The 23,207-nt window shown below is 46.0% G+C and overlaps 1 protein-coding gene across 12 annotated transcripts in view; it reads right to left on the minus strand.

The window, feature by feature from the left end:
- The window catches only part of LOC144942709 (calmodulin-binding transcription activator 1-like), a 529,165-nt gene extending 514,436 nt beyond the window's left edge, over positions 1–14,729 (minus strand). For 11 of the 12 annotated variants that reach the window (XM_078869561.1, XM_078869566.1, XM_078869559.1 and 8 more), the window contains exon 1: positions 14,629–14,687. The gene's annotated coding sequence lies outside the window, so the exon portion shown is untranslated. Of the gene's footprint in view, positions 1–14,628 lie in introns of all 12 variants that reach the window. The other variant, XM_078869562.1, reaches the window with a different exon arrangement.
- Positions 14,730–23,207: the final 8,478 nt, after the last annotated feature.

Genomic DNA, 23,207 nt, shown 5'->3' on the forward strand with positions numbered 1-23,207 from the left:
AAAAAAATGGCCATTCTTTTGCAGATTAAAAGAGAGGAGCTTTGTCTGCGATCCAGCAGTGGGAACCTGGGCGGTCGAAAAATCAACTCGTTGGCCACGCACACACACGCGTACACTAAGCCAAAGGACACAAAGCCAAACCATCGCACCAGGAGATCCGCACGAAACGAATATTACATTTTAAAACGCAGCAGCCAATGAAGCACCGTGATATATATGTAAGCGATAAATACCACCGTCTGAAGCAAAAAAATTAAAACGAGCATAAAGGCCATCGCGTTAAATAATAAAACAAAGAAATAGTTTGATGCAAGGAAAATCAATGCTCCTTGAAAACAAACAAGATCTCCACCAGCGCATCAATTAATACATAAGAGCATCAACTCAAGACATCGTCGTTCGCAAAACCTTGAATCGTTAAATTTTTAAGCAGGGGAAAAAAAAAATACACGGTCCGGCAGTAAATACAGTAGCCTCGCAAACATGATCTATCTGTCTGTTTCAGCCCGCTCTTACAATCACATTTTTGCAATAAAGTTACTTTATTTTGCCCGCTTCTAATCAAGGTGACGCACGAACCATTACTTCGGTGGCGTCTGCCGCGACTCACGGAGACGCGGGATGCATTTAATGTTTAATGCTCAGTCGTTCACCTCCGCCATTTCACGCGCAAAATATTATAAAGCACAGTGGTTCTTTGTTTTTAGTAGTCTGCCCGGTGCTGCACTTTGCATTTTCCACGAAACGTGACGACATAAGTCACCTTCTGTGCCGGGAGCAGCCGGAACATTTCCGATCGGGACGAGATAGAGAAAGGGAAAATAACTTTTTTTGCTCGATTTGTTTTGGAACATTGTGGATGATGGAGTTTTATGAAACATAAGTGCAGGGTACCAAGGGCACGTGAAATTTATTTCAATTCCGCAAGTCTAAATTTTTTTATTCGCATTTTTTTCGCTTTCCATAAAAACAGGTAAAGGTGCAGCTTGAAAATGTGTTGCTGATGAGAATTCATTTTGTTTAATCCTCGACACTAGCTGCACATCTCGGAGAAGGCGAGAGCACTCACACTTTACCCCGCCATTCCTATGCACATGTATTTAGATATACACACTGGATATTTAAATGTTGTGGTTTGTCAAATGGGCTCATGGTCATGGCAGTTTTATTGAGAGAAATATATTCCCTACGCCAACTCCTTACCATGGTGATTTACTGCGCGCACTCGTCATGCGGGACATTCAGCTGAGCCGTCAGAATCGGGAATCTTTATTGAGGCTGGGAGGAGGAATCTGATGATCTGCGAAGCTCTTTGCGACAGATGTCCAGTATGGGCGGGTCAGCAAGTTACAACAGCAAACAATACGACAAAAAACAACAGGAGTGCAAAAGAAAGAACATGATAAGCAAGTCACTAAATATAAATATGTAAATAATGCCTTAATAATATGGGTAGAAGCACCCAACTTACGATCGCAAATTCAAACCAAGTTTGACATCAACTTGGACCATCACCTTTCCGAGTTCGATAACCATACATTCGGCTCTGCGGAACGACGCAAGCGGTGATGCGATGGGGAGATTTGTCTCCTGCCCATCTGATGCTCCGGCTGCGCATGAGAAAAACGACCAAATGGCTTTGCTTAAACGCCCCAGTTGTCAAAGAGGCGAGAGAAAAAAAACGAATCGAAAACCGATTCCTTCTCTCCTCAGTCGAGTGTATGAGACGTGCAGGTAGCCAAAAAGGTAACCCGGTGAATTAGCCTTGCTTTGCAAAGCGCATCCTTTGATTTAAAAAGACCTACCGAAGGTCAACGTGGCGAATTAAGAGACACAATGAAGGTAACAGCTTTTGTAATAAGCTCTCAAGAGTGACTCATGCGTTCCCCATTCACCGTGGAATTTGTCTCACTTCTGCACGTCGCAAGGACACGTGGCGTTCGCCGCGGTTCTTCACTCGATAGATCGGCGAATCGTCACGGACCAAAACCGGCCGCGAGAATCCAGCGCGTGTGCACGAGCGTTGTGCTCCGTGCGCTCATTCCAAGACAGCTCCTGCAACTGTGTGGTCTCCTTGCCCAGAAATCCCAATTCGGCCTCTTCGGCAAAAAGCATTCCGCGCGCGAGCGGGGGGCATCTGCACGCCGTGCACGTCTTCCCCAAGGTTAACTCGGCATAACAAAACGTGTGTACGTGGTGGTGGTGGTGGCTGAGAATCAACACCAGGCATCGATGGAGACAAAGGTGGCCAGGGCATGCGTGGAACTGGCCCGCGTCACTTAATTGCGCGGTGAACCGACTCGGCCTCAAATGAGTACCCGGCACTGCGGTGTGTGGTAAACATCGCCAATCGGGGAGACAAAGGCGGCCGGGCGTGGTGCTGGCCACCCACCCACTTCGTGTACCGTGCCAGCCTTCATAGGTGCTACTCGCTAAGAGCACTCGCCCCAACAGTCTGTTAAGGCTATAGTTAGCATGGTACGGTGCAGAAGAAGTTCAACATATATACACCTCCATCTCCACGCATCTCCGATGAGCATGGCTGGCTATGTACGGTGCTACTCCACAGGATTGCAAGCATCGCTGACTCCCCTCAAACCCAAATTAATTACTCAACAGAATATTTCTAGGTTAGGACGCATCAATGCAGATCACCTGATTACGTTGAGAAAACTTTGTTCCGCAATGCCAGAGTTGGTTCCCTTCCCCCAACTCCACCTCCTTTTCCACCGAGTGTTTTCCATTTCAAAAACTAATTTGCATTGTCACACAACTGTAATTTGTTAACACGATTACGGACAAATAATTTAAAGTTGTGTTCTGCATGAATGGAGGCATTGATTCTGTCACTTGGGAAGAAATACATTTTTACTGAGAGGTTTCTTTCGCTCAACTATTTTTTGCCCAACTTTCTTTTTGTGTGCAAACTAACACCGTTTAAATAAACTTCTGACCATAACCATCGACCAAAAGCTCATCTGCAACACGTACTTCATGCACTCAACAGGGCCCCAAATCATTGGCTCCTGCCAACGACATCTGGTGTGAGGCCTAACTTTGCTGATGAGTGCCAGAAGGTCCAAAACCGATTCAGAGTTTGCTTGTTTAAACAAATTCTGCTCGCTAACATTGGTCTGGAAATCCGACAGGCTGAGGGACTAAACATGTGTTTAAGTAACAAATTATATTCGGAGGCATAGAAAGCAGTTATTCTTTTCTATGTATATATAAAAGGCTTCACCCCTTCTGACATAAATACAGGTGTTAAAATGTTCAAACAACAAATATACACGTATTGCAAGGCATCAAGTCTGCATTAACCACATATACTTGTGGTAAAAAAATGCAAACAAATACGCTTTGAAAGTGTATGCATTGCCCTTGACTCTGAGCGGCCTACACCAGAGGCATCCTCTTTCACGGCCTTGTCTCACCACTGCTATAGAGCAATGGCCGCCAAAAGGCGACCATTACAAGAACGATGCAAACGCTAAAGCACCCCCCCCCCCCGACCCCTCATAATCTTGATATTGGCAAAAGGTGTCCCACAGATAGTTCTGCTCGAATTTGCTATAATCCGCTACGTTGTGTATGAGAAGGGGGGCATCGTCACCGCTTCATCGAATCATCCACGTGACTATTGCCTTCCCATCACTTCAGCAGAAAACGAGGAGGGGGGCATCGACAAATACCGCATTCGAGAGAGAGAGAACGAGCGAGCGACACAACATCAAAATACAACGATTACCCCGCACGCGTTTCGAGACCGGTTTCGCGTACGCCGCTGTACCCAGCTGGGATAAGGGCACCTTTTTGCGGCGTTGCGGAAAGACTTGCCTGAAGCCCAGCTGTGATGATTGCGCTCGTGAGAGGCGATGGATTAGGGGGGGGGGGGTGGAATAGATATATCGGTTGGCGCCTAACTTTTAACGCACGCCACTTTTTCCGGGGGGAGGGGGGGGCGACGACGGGGGGGGGGGGTGGAATCGGAATCACCACCGAATGCCGATGCCTCGCTGCGTGTTCCAATTAATCCCAAACAATTCCCACGGCTGTCTTACTGGTATGGGGAGGGGTAAAAAAAAAACACAATTTAACCTGGTGAACGGTGAACGCATGGGTGGTGGGGGTGAAATATATAGATATCTCAGAGCACAATCATCAATTATATTTAAGGGGAATTGGTTGAGATCAATTGAAATGGTGGGAATTGATTTAAAATCCGTTCACGCAAAAAGATGTAAAATATGGTAATTCGTATAAATAGGCGATGGTGAAATGAAAAGCTTTAGGCAATTTGAACAAAACCACATTGTGTTACGCGCCTTTCAAACACATTTAAACTCACTACAAACAAATGTATTAAAACTAGACTATTAAATACAGCATTTGAGGCATTTAAACGGTTTATTGAAATGTGCAAATGGCTCTCCATTGCCAAGCGTAATCAAGTCAAAACGAGCATATGCTGGAAGGGAAAATTGTATTGCTGAAAGCGTCCGCAGGAATCCCGCCTTGTTTACATCGTTTGCGCGCATCCACAAAAGGTCGTGGCTGCCGGGTGAACTCTGGGCCACTCAAGAGTGGCGCTGGAACTCCTCCGCTGGCTGCGTGATAGCCAGCAAAGGCTGTCAACACTTGTTGGCATAACACCGACAAGGTTGTCAACACGTCTCTGTGCCACAATGCGCAGTCACAAAGTTCTGCAGGTTTTTATATATTGAGATATATAAACAGTAGAGGGGTACTTTATTTGCCCTCCTGTCAGTCCGGCTCCCAGTCACAGCAATTTTCTGTCATAGCCGGCCACGATGACCACAACGAACCGGAAACCCAACGGTGTTGACAATTAGTATGACCTTCAGCAGAAAACGACCTGTTCTGAATGAGTTCATTCAGACGCTGTCTTTCCGACAGACCTGTTCTTCACCTGAGGACGGCTGCTTGCGTTGTGGCCGAAATGTCGTGAGAATTGTATTTTATTATGTTTTATTTTTATTATTTTATTATTTCCCTTCTACGTGACTTTACCGAAAGAACCAAGAAGATGAATCCCTGCAATCACGAAAGCTTTAAATCGAAAAATACAAACAATGTTGATAACGGGGGCGCCACGGTGGCGAAATGTTAACTACCTCGCCTGGTATACAGGAGGTGATGGGCTGTATCCCGACCCTGACCCCCTGCTGTATATTTGGCGTTTGAATATTCTCCCCGTGGTCACGTGGATTATTCTCCGGGTCCTCCGGTTTTTCTCTCCACATGTAGAATCACTCGTTCAGAGCATTTGGCTGCTGCTCCAAATTTCCACGTGACGATAAGCCACTTCGTTGAGCTATCAATTGCGATAGCCCGGTCGCTTCTGAAAAAGAGCCACATATACTCAGTGGGGCCTTACCTGGTTAAAAAACAAAGTTTAGTTGAAGTGAATTTTGGGCAGGACCCGTTGTCAGAAGGGATGGCGGCCCGCGGTCGAGACGAATGGAAAAAGTGGGGAGCCAAAAAGGGGAGAACAAGCCCCTGGGAACGGAGCGCTCACCGCAGAGGTGGAGCGAGGAAATCGCATCGCGTGCAGGATTGCTGCGTCGCAAGACCGTGATGGCGACGGGCTCGGCGAGGTCATCATTCGGCAGCGGATAGATCACGGGTGGGAGACAATGATGGTGAATCTCGTGAGGCTTTCAATATGATGATAATGTATCGTGCACTTGTTTGTCAGCCACGCTGAGTCGTAGGGCACTCTTTTTCAGGAGGGTCCTGCCGCTGCATCGGGGTTTTTTTTTAAAGAAGTTTTCAGCTTAATTTTTGGAGCTTTCGTGACTGCAGGAATTATTCTTTGGTTCTTTCGGTTAAGTCACGTCTAAAGATAAAATAATAAATTAAAATAATAGCGACGTTTCGATTGCAACACAAGCAATCATCATCAGGCATAAGAGAAATTGCTTGTGTTGCAATCGAAACGTCGCTATTATTTTAATTTATTATTTTATCTTTAGACGTGACTTAACCGAAAGAACCAAAGAATAATTCCTGCAGTCACGAAAGCTCCAAAAATTAAGATTCAACCACTTCTACGGGGAAGTTTTAAGCTTATCTTTTTTCTCTCTCTGGCTATTTGTTCTCTCTGCCTGTGTCCTCTCTTTGGAATTTTCACACTTAAATTCTAACTTAGCAATCTTTGAAATACGTAATCAACCAGGCTATGCGTTAATTGTGTGTTGACCGACTCTCTGTGTTGCATTACATCACATTTCGATATTTTGCGATGTTATTTAATTTTAGTGTGTCTTTCTCCTAATTTTCAAGCTTGCGTGCAGTGCCACGTCGTCATCTTACTTGCGCAGCAGCAACACGTTGCCGACCACTCATTGATATGCTAATTTTCTCTGCCCCCTCCCTCTCTCCGTCCCCGCCCCCCCTCCCTATATTTAAGGGACCGTCACAGAAACGACCCCTCTCTCTGTGCCGATATGTGTCCTCTCTCTGTGTGTCCTTGTGATGTCTGTCTGCTTGTATGTCTGTCTATAGTTTTCTAGTTAGATTTTTGTTGCAATTTCTCTTATGCCTGATGATGATTGCTTGTGTTGCAATCGAAACGTCGCTATTATTTTAATTTATTATTTTATCTTTAGACGTGACTTAACCGAAAGAACCAAAGAATAAGTTTTCAGCTGATTTATGGTGAGCTTTCATGTAAATGGAGGAAACCGGAGCGCCCGGAGAAATCGCACACATGCATGAGGGGGCACCAATCTATCCTCCCAACAGATGAATACAGATGGCGGCAAGTCCACTTGCTGTACCGCCTTTTCTTGGCGAACCAGGGTACCGCATCTCCTCGACGCCCACGGGAAGGGAGATTCACAATATCTGCGCGGTGATCCACCAACCCTCGCTGCCTCCACAGAGCTGGGTTACAGGCCATGTGCGTAGCCACCACCGCCCGGCGAGCTTAGAGAAGAGAAACACATCGTGCCCGTAGGATGGGCTGGTAGTGGCTTGTCTTTTAAAGGCAAGCATGACCCCACGCTCACCGCTGCTCGTTTCAATGGAGATATTCTCATTAAGGTGTGCGTGGAACTATTTAGTCAACCAAAGCCGAGCCGTAGAGTCGGCCGAGCATTTCGTTTGGCAAGGGCTTGTTTTGACTCGTATTGTCAAAACATTGTAACCGTGCAGCAAGGGAATTAATGAACAAGATCAACATAACAAGAACAGCATCAGATGCCTTACTGGGGTTTTTACTCCCGTGAATTGGGCATGGCTCATCTCCAACGGCAGCCTCTGGGGCAGTGATGGAAATTCCACGTTGTGATGGTGGGGCTCAGTATGTCCAAAAGGCAAACAAATGTCCAACATTTTTAAATGTTGTGGGTTTACTCTCCAACATACCGGTGTGCTTAGTAACTAATTGGCACGTTTCGTTTACGTGACAAACTTTACTAATTGGCTGCATCGGGTGGTGGTGGGTGAACGACACATTTATATGTACGCCATCTAACCCAAACGAAAAAAACCTATACTCTGAATGTCCAAAAAAAGGGAACATCCATAATAGAAGCGGTGGCTTCCCATCATACGCAGACTGATGGGAGGTTAAGAGGGGAGGCAGTGTTTGCCGAGGCAGGGAGAGCAAGACAGATTAGGGGTTAGGTGCGATTACAGAGGTAAATATGAGCAAGGCCAGGAAGCAAGGAATTATTTGCAAAACCTGCTGATAAACCTTCCGATTTGAATGCTGCATCACTGCACGAATGCTGCATTACTGAATTAAATATTTTGAAGTGAAGATTACGATTTGCATAACAAATAATAAGTATCGATTTAAAGCTTTCGTGACTGCAGGGATTCATCTTCTTGGTTCTTTCGGTAAAGTCACGTAGAAGGGAAATAATACGTGACTTTACCGAAAGAACCAAGAAAATAATAAGTACACTGCGCATTATACAATATAACATTTATGTATTGTGAATGCACAACATGTACTGGGAGAGCGGTGGCGCAGTGGTCAGCGTACCGCGCCACGAACATGGGCAAGCCGAGTTCGATTCCTGGTCACGGCTAGCATCAGCGGCGAGTGATGGAGTGTCATTGAAACTCGCCCCAGGGCAGCCCTTGACTGGCCGGCGTGGTGAAATATGGTCAAACAACGGCCACAAACGACATGGCGAGGGAAGGCTTTCCTTCGACAGTCGATTTGACGAGGGGCTGCAAATTATTTTTTTCTCTTTTGCTATTTTATTGCGCCGTGTATTTAACGGTGCGAGACAGAAAACGAAAAGGCATGCCAAATGCCAAAATGCATTTCGACTTAAAGTTGAAGAATGCCAAAGTTTTGAAGTGAGCTGTAAGAAAATCCACATATTGGAATGATCTAACATCGGTCCTTAAATATAATGAGTCAGAGGCGAAATGGATGGTGGACAAAGCAGATTGGAAAAGCTGCATTGATGGGCCTGAAAGAGGAGTTAGAGCTGACATTCTTTGGTGGGAGCCAAGATGGGATTTAGTGATCAACAGAGATGATGGGTTTTTTTTTTTAAAGCCCTTCCACACGAGGCAAATTTCCTCCCACCTTCTGCAATGATTCTCGCACGTGGTCTTGCAGGCTGGAGCAGAGAAGACAATAGAGGAGAAACACTGCCACAAACCTTCAAACTCCACTTCCACACTTCCCCTCGTCCCACGCTCGAGGGTGCGCATCGTGAACGCCGCACGCGTCTTGCTCAGCTTTGAGATGAGCTCGAAAAAATGTAAAATAAAAACGCCCCTATCCATTACAAAGGCGTACATTTACTCTGCAGTGCCCGCGCACGACTCCTCTGCAGGAAGCTGAGGCTTGAACGGAGTCGTCGCGTGTTCCCTATGAGCAAGGCAACCTTTTGATGCTGCGGGGTAACCCCGCAGGCGGGCGGCTTGCGAGCGGACCCAGCGCACGGCGTGGCAGGCCGTTGAGTGCGGCAGTCGGTGCGGGACAACGCGAGGACGAGAACGCAATGCGGAGATGAGAATTGGGTGAGCGGGGGAGTGCAATGCCTCACCCGCAATTGGCACGGTTGGCTACGTGCGGTGCGAAAGAAGTTCAACACACACACACTCACGGTTGGCTACGTATGGTGCGAAATAAGTTCAACACACACACACTCACCCACTCAGGGTTGGCTACGTACGGTGTGAAAGAAGTTCAACATACATGCACTCACCCACTCACGGTTGGCTACGTACGGTGCGAAAGAAGTTCAACACACACACACTCACGGTTGGCTACGTACGGTGCAAAAGAAGTTCAACACACATACACTCACGGTTGGATACAGCATGCGGCTGTGACGTGCTGACAACGTGCGCGGTGTGGATATCGGACGCGGAGGGTTTGGCAAAGTTAGAATTTTTTTTTATGTTAAATCGAAGCAGATATTCGTCGATTTGAACGTTGCAATCCGAAGATCACGATACATATGCGTAATAATAATTAATATTGTTCGATTCTTTTTTGGGTTCAGGTCACCCCTTGCAGCTACTGGAGACACGACAATGCAGCGTATTGTTTGGAAAAAAAACATCGTGACTTCGTGGATTGAACCGTGACCCTGAATCTCGACAAATCATCAACACTCCACGGGGATGGGCGGCGATTCACTCAACGCAGAGAAATTTCGATTGCTCTACGTACACATCTTGGACAACTTAAGAAGCTCACCTCGGACTTTTGACTTCTCACAAACACACGCGTGATTCATGTCAGATCAGCGTATTAAACATTACGACTTGGAAGGAAACGAGGGGCCAACGGGGGATAGCGGGAGCGCACGGATGCCCAGATCCACAGGTCTACGTTGTTGTTTGTCGTAAGATAGATCCGTTCCTCCTAGAACATTGCTCTTGTCGGTTGGAGAGAGAATCTGCCCCGGGAGTGTGGCCTGGGCAATCCGGCACTGTGCACGACATATCCCTGCTGTGCCGCAATAATTATCTCCTAAAATAGCTCGCATTGCCCGTGTTGGGTGGAATTATTCTGTGTTCAAACACTGCACTGAATTTTAAATACGTGCCAAAGATATATACTCCAATAATGCATGTTGCACTGTGAACGTGTACTTTTCATTATAACAGCACTCCATGACATGTGTGCGTGTGTACGTGGCGCAATGGTCATAGCGCTGCGTTACGAACCCAGCCACCCGAGTTCGATTCCTGCTCATGGCCAACACCAGTGACGATAATCTGAACCAGTCAAATGTACCTATCAGGTGCGGCGTGTAAACATCGCCACTTGGGAGACAAAGGCGGCCGGGCGGTGGTGTTGGCCACCCACCCCCTCGTGTGCTGCCCCGGCCTTTATAGGTGCTCGCTAACAGCACTTGCCCCTACAGTCTGTTAAAGACTCTATGGGAGGATCGTTGTCATTGTCTTGTACAAGGCATAAACAAACAAAAAAAACATACATTTCGATTTAAAGCTTCTTTCGTGACTGCAGGGATTCATGTTCTTGGTTCTTTTGGTAAAGTCACGTAGAAGGGAAATAATAAAAGATATAACGGTTTATTTTTATTATTTTATTATTTCCCTTCTACGTGACTTTACTGAAAGAACCAAGAAAAAAAAACCCATCTCATTTTTAGACTTACAAATGATAGAGAATTGTGCCGCCAGCGAGCGCCGAGGACGATCAGTCCTGGCCTACCGTGGGCTGGTGTGGCTAGAATCATGCTGATGTCCACAGGACAGGCCTAGTAACAACATCACGGCGCTTCGGCCCAGAGAAGCTCTCCAATAGACGGTTCGATGCGAGTAGGCAAGAGTGCGCATGGCCTGGAATCCAACTCGGGTTACTCGTATCGAAGTGGATTAATAATTAACCTAGATTTGAAGCTTTCATGACTGCAAGGATTCATACTCTTAGGTTTTTTTTTTTTCGGTAAAGTCACGTAAAAAATTTTTTACTAAAAGTAATAACAGAAATAAAATTGCAATATTTTATTTTATTTCTATTATTACTTTTAGTAATTGAATTTTTTACCTACGTGACTTTACCGAAAAAAAAAAAACCTGAGAGTATAATAATGAACCATCCATCAAATAATTGCATTACGAGCGAACATGAACAAATTCCGCCACTGTGCCGCCCTGCCACTCTCATCGATAAATCCATTGCTCGTCACATATCTGATAACCTCCTTCTGGATGAGCGCGTGTACTGCATCCACACATGACACACTTGCACAACGACAATTTCTCAATATACTACACGCTCCACTGTATGCATAGGGCCATGTGGTTTAAGCATGCGTTTAAGTTGTAATGGACAAAGGTGGTGAGGTGACTCCATCACGACATGTTCGGTAGCCTTGTACTTAGCCCTGCCAAGCACTTCCCACATTGATCTAGAGCCGTGCGCGTGTGTCATTTATTTGCGTGTTCATATCAACTTACATGTGTGTGCGTGCGAGCGATGGGGAGCGCTAATGCAGCGGTTCACGCTTTGCGATACGAACCCGATGACCCGAGTTCGATTCCCGCTCACGGCTATCACCAGTAACGATTATATCAACCGGTCCTGGGCCTCCCTGAGGTCGACTCAGCCTCAAATGAGTAGATGGTGCGTTGCGTAAAATTATCGCCACTGGGGAGACAAAGGCGGCCGGGCGTGGTGCTGGCCACCCACCCGCTCATGTGCCGTGCCAGCCTTAATAGGTGCTCCCTAACAGCACTTGCCCAACAGCTATACGTGGGATGTTTGTATTTTTGTGCGAGCAATGAGATCTTCCCAAGTGCCCCGTTGTGACAAAGTCCAAATAGTCGATGAGAACTATAAATATTAATCAGCAATCTTCTATCCACTGTGAGATCAGGTTTTCTGTATGTTAACAACTTGTTTGCCCACAAATAATTATTACTGCTGAATGACTGCGGTCACCTGCTTGGGGCAGAATTGACCTCAGCGATTCGAGTTATTTTTAACGGCAAATACAAGACTCCAAAAATATCTGTTCACAATTCACCCACCGTGCTTAATGGGCCAAGTCGTCAGCAGCGTCTGGTGACAAATTATTATTTGCACACGAGCATGACCAGCATTCAAGTCTCCTGTTGGACGTGGCTGTGGTGAGACCCCAGTGGGTTAACGGCACGCCCCACTGGGCCAGAACACGAGCCCCTGAAAATTGGACATCCTAAGATTAAAGACAAAATACAAAGATCCCCCGTATAGCCTTAACAGACTGTTGGGGCAAGCGCCGTTTGCAGGTAGCACCTATGAAGGCCGGCATGGCACACGAGGGGGTGAGTGGCAGCACCACACCCGACCGCCTTTGTCTCCCCGGTGGCGATGTTTACACACCGCACCAGGTAGTCATTTTGAGGCTGAGTCGACCTAGCGGACACCCCGGGTCGGTTCAGATAATCGTCACCGGCTTTGGCCATGAGCGGGAATCGAACTCGGGTGGCCGGATTCCGAGCGCAGCGTAGCGCTAACCGCTACAACTACCGCCTCACCACCGCACAAAGACAAAGATCCCCCGTATAGCCTGAACAGACTGTTGGGGCAAGTGCTGTTACCAAGCACCTATAAAGGCCGGCACGGTGGCACACGAGAGGCTGGGTGGCCAGCACCACGCCCGGCCGCCTTTGTCTCCCTAGTGGCGATGTTTTAACAAACCGCACCAGGTACTAATTTGAGGCTGAGTCGACCTTGGGGAGGCCCAGGACCGGTTCAAATAATCGTCACTGGTGTTGGTGGCTGCGAGCGGGAATAGAACCCATATTGCCGGGTTCGTAGCCCAGCACGCTCACCACAACACGACCGCTCCGCACTACACAGGTTCTCACATGCGTAGTGAGTTTGACAATTTAAGTGGTGAGCGTAGCAAATGCACCGATGTGTGCTTAAATTTCCCTCCAGAAAAAGCATTTTGCCAAGGCTCTCCGACGTTTGGGAGCTTCTTCACCGTACCGAGCAATGCGCGGTACAACCCCGAAAACACATTGGAGAGACGCACAGCACAACCGCGAAAAGCCATGCGCGGCATGTACCCCTTCCGTGAATTGAATCAAGCCCCCCTCTCTCGGAGAAATTGATGTTCAATTTGGCACCGAGAAAAATCGAATTGTCACTCATCCGCACAAGCCAAACGAACGCGGCCTCGTGGGCTGTGTAAGAGAGAACGCCGAAAGATACCGTGCAGCGTCGAGCAGCGTCACTGCCAAGGCATTTGGACGTGCGTATGCGTGTGCTTGTGCGTGCGTGTGCTTGTGCGTGCGTGCGCGTGCGCGCGAACGTGTGTCACGGGCGCCAGTCAATAACGTAAAACCTGGCTCGCTGCACGCCGCACGGACGATGACGATGCCCGCAGTTGTGAATTGGACAAAACATTAACGCAGCGGCAGGAGAGAAAAGGAAAAAAACGAAAGTTCGCATGATGTGAGCCGTTTTTCTTATTGCCCGCCAAAAGCGAGTGGGATTAATGAACGAGGAGGTGGTGGCGGTGCCTTCCCCCATCGCTCCCTTCCCCTGTCTTTTCTGTGGCTTCTCATCGCATGGCCCCGGGCCTGACACAAGACCCCCCCCCAAGACGCTCGCCTCTGTAAAGGCCTTGGTATTGATGGGGGTGGGGAAGGGGAGTTGAGGGAGGGAGGAAGTGAGGGAGGGAGGAAGTGAGGGAGGGAGAAAGTGAGGGAGAAAGTGAGGGAGTTGAGGGAGGGAGAGAGTTGAGGATGTGAGGGAGTTGAAGGAAGGAGGGAGGGAGGGAGGGAGTGAGAGAGGGAGGGAGGGAGGGATCGTTGCGTGGTAGAGAGGAGGTACAGACGCACCACAACGCGCACGTCGAAGGCGAAAATGAGTGGCGCAGCAATTATCATCTCTTACCTGAAGCCAGAATCCCTCTTTGCTGCTGATACGTACTATTGCCATAATTTGTAAGCGTGATAATGATTTCCAATACATATTATTGCACCAGTAACCGCAGTAGGCTTTGCTCATTATTGGCTTTAGTGTCACACTTTATGAAGGGCAAATTACTTGGTTCACTGATGGGGATGTGACATTCTTGTAAAGGTTTAGCACAACACGTTAAGCGTTTTACAACTGTAGGCTCACCTCTGCATTGTCCGTGAAACTAATCAACCTCTGGACCATAATTTTTGGTAATGGCCCAAATTTCTAAGAAAGTATTTTTCTGTTTGTTTTTCGAGTCATAAGCACAAACGCGACTCTTTTGTGCCAATAAGCATCAACGCTTTTGTGCCAATTCTTAGGCCGACACCGATGATTAAAAAGCACAGACTCGGCAAAGCCCCTAGCCAAATTTCACCGGTCTGGGCCTTTTAGATCATCATTACAATTGACATCATTCACCCACTCACTCACTCAGCGAAATGGCAATCATCTGTATGTATTAGAGAGTTCCAATCCACAATAAGGGAGAGGAGGGAAAAAGAACATAGAGAAAATAAAAAAATAAAAAATAAAAAAAACGCAGGGACAGGAGGCAGGTCAGTGCTTTTCCAATGGCAATGATCCACCCTGCAGCGTGGTGGTCACGCCGTGTTGCGCGTACACACAAGAGCGAGCGGGCGAGCGAGCGGGTGAGCGGGGCAGGCGAGCGTGCGTGTGCGTGCGGGCGCGCTCACCTCGTTAGTATTCCACCGGTGCCTCTCCTTGGGCAAGGTCGAACACTTGGGCAAACACTCCAACAGCTTCTTTGGCAGAAAGACGGTCACATGGTTATTGTTGTTGTCTACAAAACACGGGCAGAAAAAAGAGAGAGAGAGCGCGCTGAGTGTCAGTGTTATTTAAATTGAATTTCGGCTGTTTTATTGGTTGACTTCGTTGTGAATAATGCATGCATTTTAAACGGGGCGTGATTTATAATTGGAGAATTTATGGGGAGGTGGTTTTCTTTTAAATTACATTTTTAGAAAATCTTTCCACATTTCGAACCGAGTGCCTCGGCATGCCTGACTCGTAGTCAGAAGATTGTGAGTCTAAATCCTGCCATGGGGGGGGGGGGGGGGTCAATGTCTTCCATCATCGCTCTAAGGACCGATAAAAACGAGTACCACTTTGTCGGAAGACGACAGCGGTTCACGTCGTACAGAAAGGCTGCCAAAAGAAAACTACGGAATTGTCACGACCGGCTCAAGGCTGCGCATAGAGATGAGCAGCGTCCCAAGATAGCTTGAGCAGGGAGACGCTTTGACTTAACTAGATGAGAGAAGCACTGTGCCCCGGTCTCCCTGGCTAAAAAGTGAGCATCTATCCCAAAAGCCACTTTCGCGATCAATTGAACCAACCACATTTAGCAAACCATCAATATATTTGAGGGCTATTGTGCTAAATGACAAACGTAGTTCCATTATTGAATGAGTTTAGACATGAAATGTAAACCAGAGATTTCATTGAATTCATTCTGTCATTATCCCACGCACTCTCAGATTCCAAGGAACAGTCAACGTGCCACTCACATAACACACCACCAGTTCAATTCGCGCTTGGCGCTGTTAGTCAATAAAGTTGATTAATTGACAGGGGAACTGAATGAACTACTTTTTTCTATGATTGATGATACGAGGAATTTCAAACGACCGTTTCTTGTCTGCAATCGCTGACAGGCACAAAATAACCATTCGCGTCGTCGCGGAGAATAGAACGAACAAAATAAATAAGTAGACAATGTAAGAACAGGTTTTTACCCTTTCTGGCAATAAAACAGTTGTGTCAAGATGTTCAAACACCAAACCGAAACCTTTTGCAAAGAAAATCGCGTTCGCATTAACCACACATACTTGTGATGAACACACATCTTAACACAACTGTTTTATTGCCAGAAAGGGGTAAAACCTATTCTCATATTTTGATACTGGCAAGGGAGGTCTCATGAAGTAGACAATATTTTATACTAGCTTGTTTGCCCGTCCAAAGGATGAGTGTATATTGCAGTAAATCTGAAATATTCAATAGAAAAATTGTTCAGCTCATGATTATTAATGAGGGGTGGGGGGTTGCCCCATGTGGAGTGACGTCACCCGCTAATGGTTATTGTGGAGGGGTGCGGCATGTGGAGTGACATCACCCACTCATGATTATTAATGAGGGGAGGGGTGGGCCTCATGTGGAGTGACGTCACGTGGGGGGTGGGCCTCATGTGGAGTGACGTCACGGGGGGGGGCCTCATGTGGAGTGACGTCACGGGGGGTGGGCCTCACGCGGAGTGACGTCACGCGCGGGACACACACACACATTCTTGGCTGATATAAAAAATTAAGGTCTTTTTTTTACACTTCCTGTCAACCACAACGCCTTCTGGGCGTGCGCAATTTCAGCAGCATTGGTTCAACGCAAGCAAACTGGAGGACCAGAGTTTGCTCGATCTGAAGTGGCTCAAGCAAATTGCCATGGAGTTCGACAGCGCGCGCTGCGCACACACACATCGCGTAACGGTCCCTTCTCTCTTCGCTCCGGCGACGTGCCGTACACGCCACCTGCGGCAACTTTGTGCGACACGTTACGAGCAAGATACGGCCGGTGACACGCGCGATGGAATGGTTTGTGAAGCCTATGTGCGTTCACAGGGGCTGTGAGCGGTGATGACCCAACAAGTTTTACAGATCCCGCAGGCTCCTATATTGTTTTTTTTTAATTCCTCTAAACATGCCACCGTATTCCTTCACGACGAAGTCTACGAGTTGGTTTTCCAATTCATGGGACGCAATATGCAGGTCACGTGACGGCCACCCAACGCTTGCTGCCACGGCACGGTTATACCCCGGGAAAACTGTTAAATACCAATAACAACACGTAAACTGTGAGCATCTTCTAAAGTCGGTAACATTCCCAATCTGATGAATGCTAATTATTACACGATAACTTAGGTACATCTAATTTGTGTAATCTCATTACGTCGCTCTGCAATGTTTTTATAATGTTGTTACGTGCGAAATGAGACCAAAAGTTGTGGTGACCACCCTCAGCTTTTCATCTGCTGCTTATTAGGCAATTAAAATGAGCCTCTTCCATTCTTAAGTACATCAGCAGCCCCACCAATGCTTTTTTTGCAGCAGCAAGCAGAAGCAGCAGCCATGGAGAGAAAAAAATCAGTATAATTACGTCTGATTCAATTATACATCGTTATTGCATCGCTTATCAAACGCTCGTGTTCACAACTGCACAAAACATAAGCAATTTTCCACGTGCAAAAAAACGATAGATTTTTTTTTCTTTCCCAGCCCAGCCTGGATATGGTAACAAACGCAACTTTGACAATCCAGTCAAGTAAGCGAGTCTCGTCTACCCGCCCCACGTGATAAAAACAGTTACATTCTGCACAGATATCTATGAAACGATGCCGGTGGATATGTTCAGTTGAGTTGAGTTTGGACAAAGCAAAACTGTTTAATAATAATTATGACAACTTGTAAAACGCACAATATAGACTCGCTCTTTAAGAGAGAGAGCGACTCAGAGGCGTGATGAACCACAGAGACGCGAGTAAGGCATGCACGTGGCGAGCCGACGCCAAACAATTGCCAAAGCTCTGTGTTTCTCAACATAGAAAGGCCGATTAATGAGTGCTCACATTGGATTTGATGTGTGGCGGTAGTAGGTTTAGTTTATGTTCATCGTGTTTATCTGTGCGAGTAAAAGGTGCCCTTTGGCTCCGCTTACCATAGTTGGCTACGTGCGGTGTGAAAGAAGTCCAACATACATACATACAAGACCATGACATGGGCTTATGAGTCCGCATACAAAGCCGTACAGACAAGACCAAAAAAAGGGCGGCTACACACAGACAACACGAAGATTTCGCCACTATTCACTCTTCTTATCCCTCGCTGGGTGCAGTGGCGCACACAGCCAGTAATCCAGCTCCTCGCAGCTGTAATCCAGCTGGCTTATACTTTAAGGAGAATTTATCTGATAACAGGATATTGCACGGATCAATTTGGGGATACGGACAATTGGGAGGTCCGGATAGCAGGTGCATGGCCAAGAGGAACATCGTTGCAGTGGTAAAAAAAAATCCGCTACTCCGGCAGCGAGCCTTCGGTAATGCGGCGCTTTGCGCGCAAAGGTTGGCGGGACCGTGCAGATTTGTGGAAGCGCCAAAAGCTTGCGAGGCTCAAGGCGGTTAAAGGAGCGCGAAACACAGCAGGGCGTGTTTGCGAACCCGTCCGTGTGGATTTCACTGCCGCTGCGTCCCGTTGCGTTGAGTGGATTTTCCCGGCGGCCTCCTCGCGTTTCCTCCCTCCCGCAGACAAATGACCCCTTTAGAAAAATTGACCAAACAATTAATTTTCGAGGGGGGGGGGGGGATGAAACGAGTCTCAACACTCAGTGAGGCATCCCCCAGAACAAATAAATGACATTATTAGTGTGTGATTATCCGTGTTAAGTCAATAGACCTAATCTCTTGCAGCAGAGCGAAATTTGTCTGTGGGATAAATCTTGAATTGTGATTTAACCACAATAAAAATGGATCATCTGCCCCCACCCCCCCGAGTCACATGACTCACCTGAGTATTCATTTTCATCTATGAATTATTTTGAAACCCAATAGCATTGCCATGAGTCATCTCTTTAAAAAATTTAAAACTATAAAAAAAATGGTAGTTTACCAGGTAAGGCCCACTGAGCTATATTGCTATTTTTCAGAAGCGACCTGGCCACAAATGATAGCGCAAAGAAGTGGCTTATCACGTGGAAATTTATAGCAGCCAAATACTCTAAACGCGTATGTTCTAAATGTGGAGGGGAAAACCCGAGGACATAAGAGAAAAATATCCACGCGACCACGGGGAAAACATGCAAACTCCAAATATACGGCAGGCGTCAGATTTGGGATCGAACCCATGACCTCCTGCATACTAGGCGAGGCAGATAATGTCTCGCCACCACGCCGCATTTGATAAGAATGCAACGTGTGGACGGTTGCATGCAAGTGTCTTGATTTAACGGAGAAAAACAAAGGCATATTAAAATAAAAACCCTTTAAAACAATGAGCGAGATTTTACAATCATCGTAATTGCCCGCAACCAAATCACTCTGAATGCACCTGAACGCATCAGATATCTGAAGCTAAGCAGATTTCAGCTTGGTTAGGATTTGACTTCATGGGAATAGCAGGTGCTAGAGATTTCAGCTGTGCAGTGGTCAGTACAGCAACGGATTCTTGAAAGCATCTGTGTGGGGTTTCTCATCTCAGCGATACTCCCTATAATGCACGACATTTCTTAGGGTATCATTAGACCTCCTTTGCCAGTACCAAAATATAATAATAGGGTTTTTCCCCTTTTTTCTGGTTGCCATTACTTTGATAGCACATTGTCTTTGTGCTGTACACCTTTTGGCATCCTCTGGTCGAGCACCAATTGGGTCGAGGCTCAAAAGAAAGCCATCCCTTGGTGTGGACCAAACAGTTTCAAGGACAATGCGTATATAATCAGAGTATGTTTTTTGTTTGCATTTTGACTGCAAATATTGTGGTTAATGCAGACATGAATCCTTGTTAAAAGGTTTCAGTTTTGTTGCTAGAAAAAAGGGGAAAAACCCTATTATTTCTTATGGTATTCTTCCCATACATCAAACACTCATTCATGAAATTGGCCATATATCCCAATACAGGATCCTCCGAAATAAGAGGACATAAGGCTCTCCTGGGTATAAAAAAATAAATAAACATAATCATCGTCACATCACTGAACAAACACTTTAAGAATGTTATAAATATTGTGCTTAATATTCAGGCCCTTCAAGATTTCATGAACCGTCCTGATTTTTGGGGGGTTCAAATTCAATGCACGAATCGGTTATTTTTCTTATCCTGCGGGTGATGTAGAGATGTGGATGGTTTACACAGAGAGCAGCCCCCCCCCCCTTTTGTATAAACTCAATCACCCGAGGTTTTGTCGCTGACATAAATCACAACATCAATAAAAGAAAAGTAATTTTTATAGATTGCAGTCTATTGCTCGTCGTTCACTATCAAAGCCAAATGCACGGCGCGGATTACGTGGCCATTTACAACTCGGGGAACCCGGTGACACGATAAATGTGGTGCAGCGTGCACACACAAACACGCCCGTGCACAGGGAAAAAAGAAAAAAACTCCAAACTTCGTACAATTAAAATTAATTCAAAACTTAGCTCGTAACCTTGGAAGATTGTTTTTTTTTGGCTCTCACGGAAAATTTATCGTTTGCTGCTGTTGTATAAATAGACTTGAGCCGGGGCATCGTTTGCTAATTAAAAGGTAACGTTCACAACTTGAAATTCACGAGGTAAAAATTTATCACGACTGTACTAGTCTCTGAAATGTCAACAACAAAAAAACTACATTTAAAGTTTGGGGGTGTTTCAAGTATTGCGCTCCGATGCTCGTTACGAATTGCCGGATAAGATATACACACACACAGGGGTGCCTGCCACTCGATACGCATGTGGAAAAGTGAAGTTCAGTTTCTTGGGTCACCCCTTCCTCTCAATGTGTTACTTTTGGTCAAATGTCAATCGCTGAGAATTCCCTTCTCCTCTGTTCGTAGTTGCCACGTTGCTCATGATCCTATAAACGTTCTCTTATTATCTGCGTCCATGTCTCTATACTATTACTCTACGTGTGTTGAGTGGCACCCTATTTCTCACCAACTCACTCAACACTTTCCGACTCACATACACGATCATTCACCTTGTCATTCACCTACTCACTCAGGATCCCCTTCCCCCCTCTGATTGTCTGTATCTATGCCTCTGCACCATGACTCCATGCTGCTAACATACTCACCTACCCAATAATTCATCTACTCACTCACCTACCCAATAATTAATCTACTCACTCACCTACCCAATAATTCACCTACACACTCACCTACCTAATAATTCATCTACTCACTCACCTACCCAATAATTCATATACTCACTCACCTACCCAGTAATTCATCTCACTCACCTACCAAATAATTCGCCTACTCACTCACCTACCCAATAATTCATCTACTCACTCGCCTACCCAATAATTCATCTACTCACTCACCTACCCAATAATTCATTTACTCACTCACCTACCCAACAATTCATCTCACTCACCTACCAAATAATGCACCTACTCACTCACCTACCCAATAATTAATCTACTCACTCACCTACCCAATAATTCACCTACTCACTTACCTACCCAATACTTAACCTACTCACTCACCGACTCACTTACCAACACGCCTACCCAATAATTAATGTACTCACTCACCTACCCAATAATTCACCTACTCACTTACCTACCCAATGATTCACCTACTCACTTACCTACCCAATAATTCACATACTCACCTACTCGCTTACCAACTCACCTACCCAATTATTCACATACTCACTTACCAACTCACATACCAAATGATTAACCTACACACTCACCAACTCACATACCTAGCCAATAATTCACCTACTTACTCACATACTCACTTACCAACTCGCCTACCTAATAATTCATCTACTCACTCACCTACCCAATAATTCACCTACTCACTTACCTACCCAATAATTCACCTACTCACTTACCTACCCAATAATTCACCTACTCACTCACCTACTCACTTGCCAACTCACCTACCCAATAATACACATACTCACCTACTCGCTTACCAACTCACCTACCCAATAATTCACATACTCACCTACTCACTTAGCTACTCACTACATACTTACCTACCCAAATAATGAACCTACTCATTCATCTACTCACTGACCAACTCACCTACCCAATGATTAACCAACTCACTCACTCACTCGCCTACCAAATAATTCACCTACTCCCTCATCTACTCACCTACCCCAATAATTCACCGACTCACTCACCTACTCACTCACGATCCCCTCTTTCTCCTCATACTGTTCTCTGCATCTATGGCTCTATGTTTTGAGTGCAACAGCGATTTTTCAACCCCGTTGAGACCGGTAAATATCGAGGGATCGGTCCCAAAACTCGATGTGGCTTCTGTTTAAAAACAAGCAAACTAATAAAACCGGGATACGCTAACCTTGGAAATAACAAAACGCGAAATTTTAGTGGCACCTTGATTACGCGCGCACAAACGCACACACACACATGCACAGAGCCACACGTTTGAATTCAATTGAAATGATTGGAAATAAATATGCGAATAGGTAAATGTCGCAATGCATTCGCCGGGAAGAAACATTCTAGATCTATTCTGCACAATATAATTCGGAATGAACAAAAATAACGAAGAGCCTGGAAACCTAATCATTTTGTTTTATGGCTCATTGAAGTGACCGAGTTATTACCCTAACTTTACGAGTTATTCATATTTAGTGCAGTGCAGGCAAATTATGAAATGATAACTGGGTGCCTATCAGAGCTCCAAGCATGCCCTGGGTTTTCAGACCAACTCCTCTGACTCTTGCTAGCGGAGCCTCGTTGCTAAAGGAGATTCTATGGAAATAAATAATTGTCCTCTGATAAAGCAGGTGAATGCCCATTGCTGTAAAAACTGATATACACGTGCAATAAATACAATGGAACATGCAAATCATTAAAAAACATTACGTGATTATTAAACATCACAGTAAAATTCCACCTATAACGTTTTATAAGCACATTTAATTTGCAATGGCACAATTCTAATAATTTTAATATGCCAAAACTACTCAAGTTTTATTCCTTTATAGACACATTCGGAGTATATCATAACGCGATTCAGCTACCAATGGAAAAGCCGGCCAACAAAACTCTGATTTGCGAGGCATCTCTTTCGTCCTGGAATCAAATGATCCGGCTACAATGTCTATCTCAACGGTGGCCCTGCAGACCTGGGGTGTAACCACGTCCTGTGCAGGAGACGTGGAGTTGCCACCACTGAGATTCTGGGTTCAAATCTGGGCAGCCGCCGGTAGTCATATCGTGGATTATTTCTCTTAACCCAGTTACCGATGAGCACACACAAACGAGCATGCGATTCAACACTGGTTTAACACGTAGGCTTTCACGACCGATATTAATTCATAAGAAAGATTTTTGCGGGGGGGGGGGGGGTTAGATCGCGTAAATATAAACGTGTCGTTAACCCACCGCCACTCGACACAGACAATTGCTATCCAACACACCGGTGTGTCGAAGCAGTAACTAATTGGCACGTTTTGTTTGTGTGACAAACCTTACTAATTGGCTGTGTCGAGTGGTGGTGGGTTAATGACACATTC

This window comes from Lampetra fluviatilis, chromosome 28, assembly GCF_964198595.1.
Source record: "Lampetra fluviatilis chromosome 28, kcLamFluv1.1, whole genome shotgun sequence".
Classification (NCBI taxonomy): Eukaryota; Metazoa; Chordata; class Hyperoartia; order Petromyzontiformes; family Petromyzontidae; genus Lampetra; species Lampetra fluviatilis.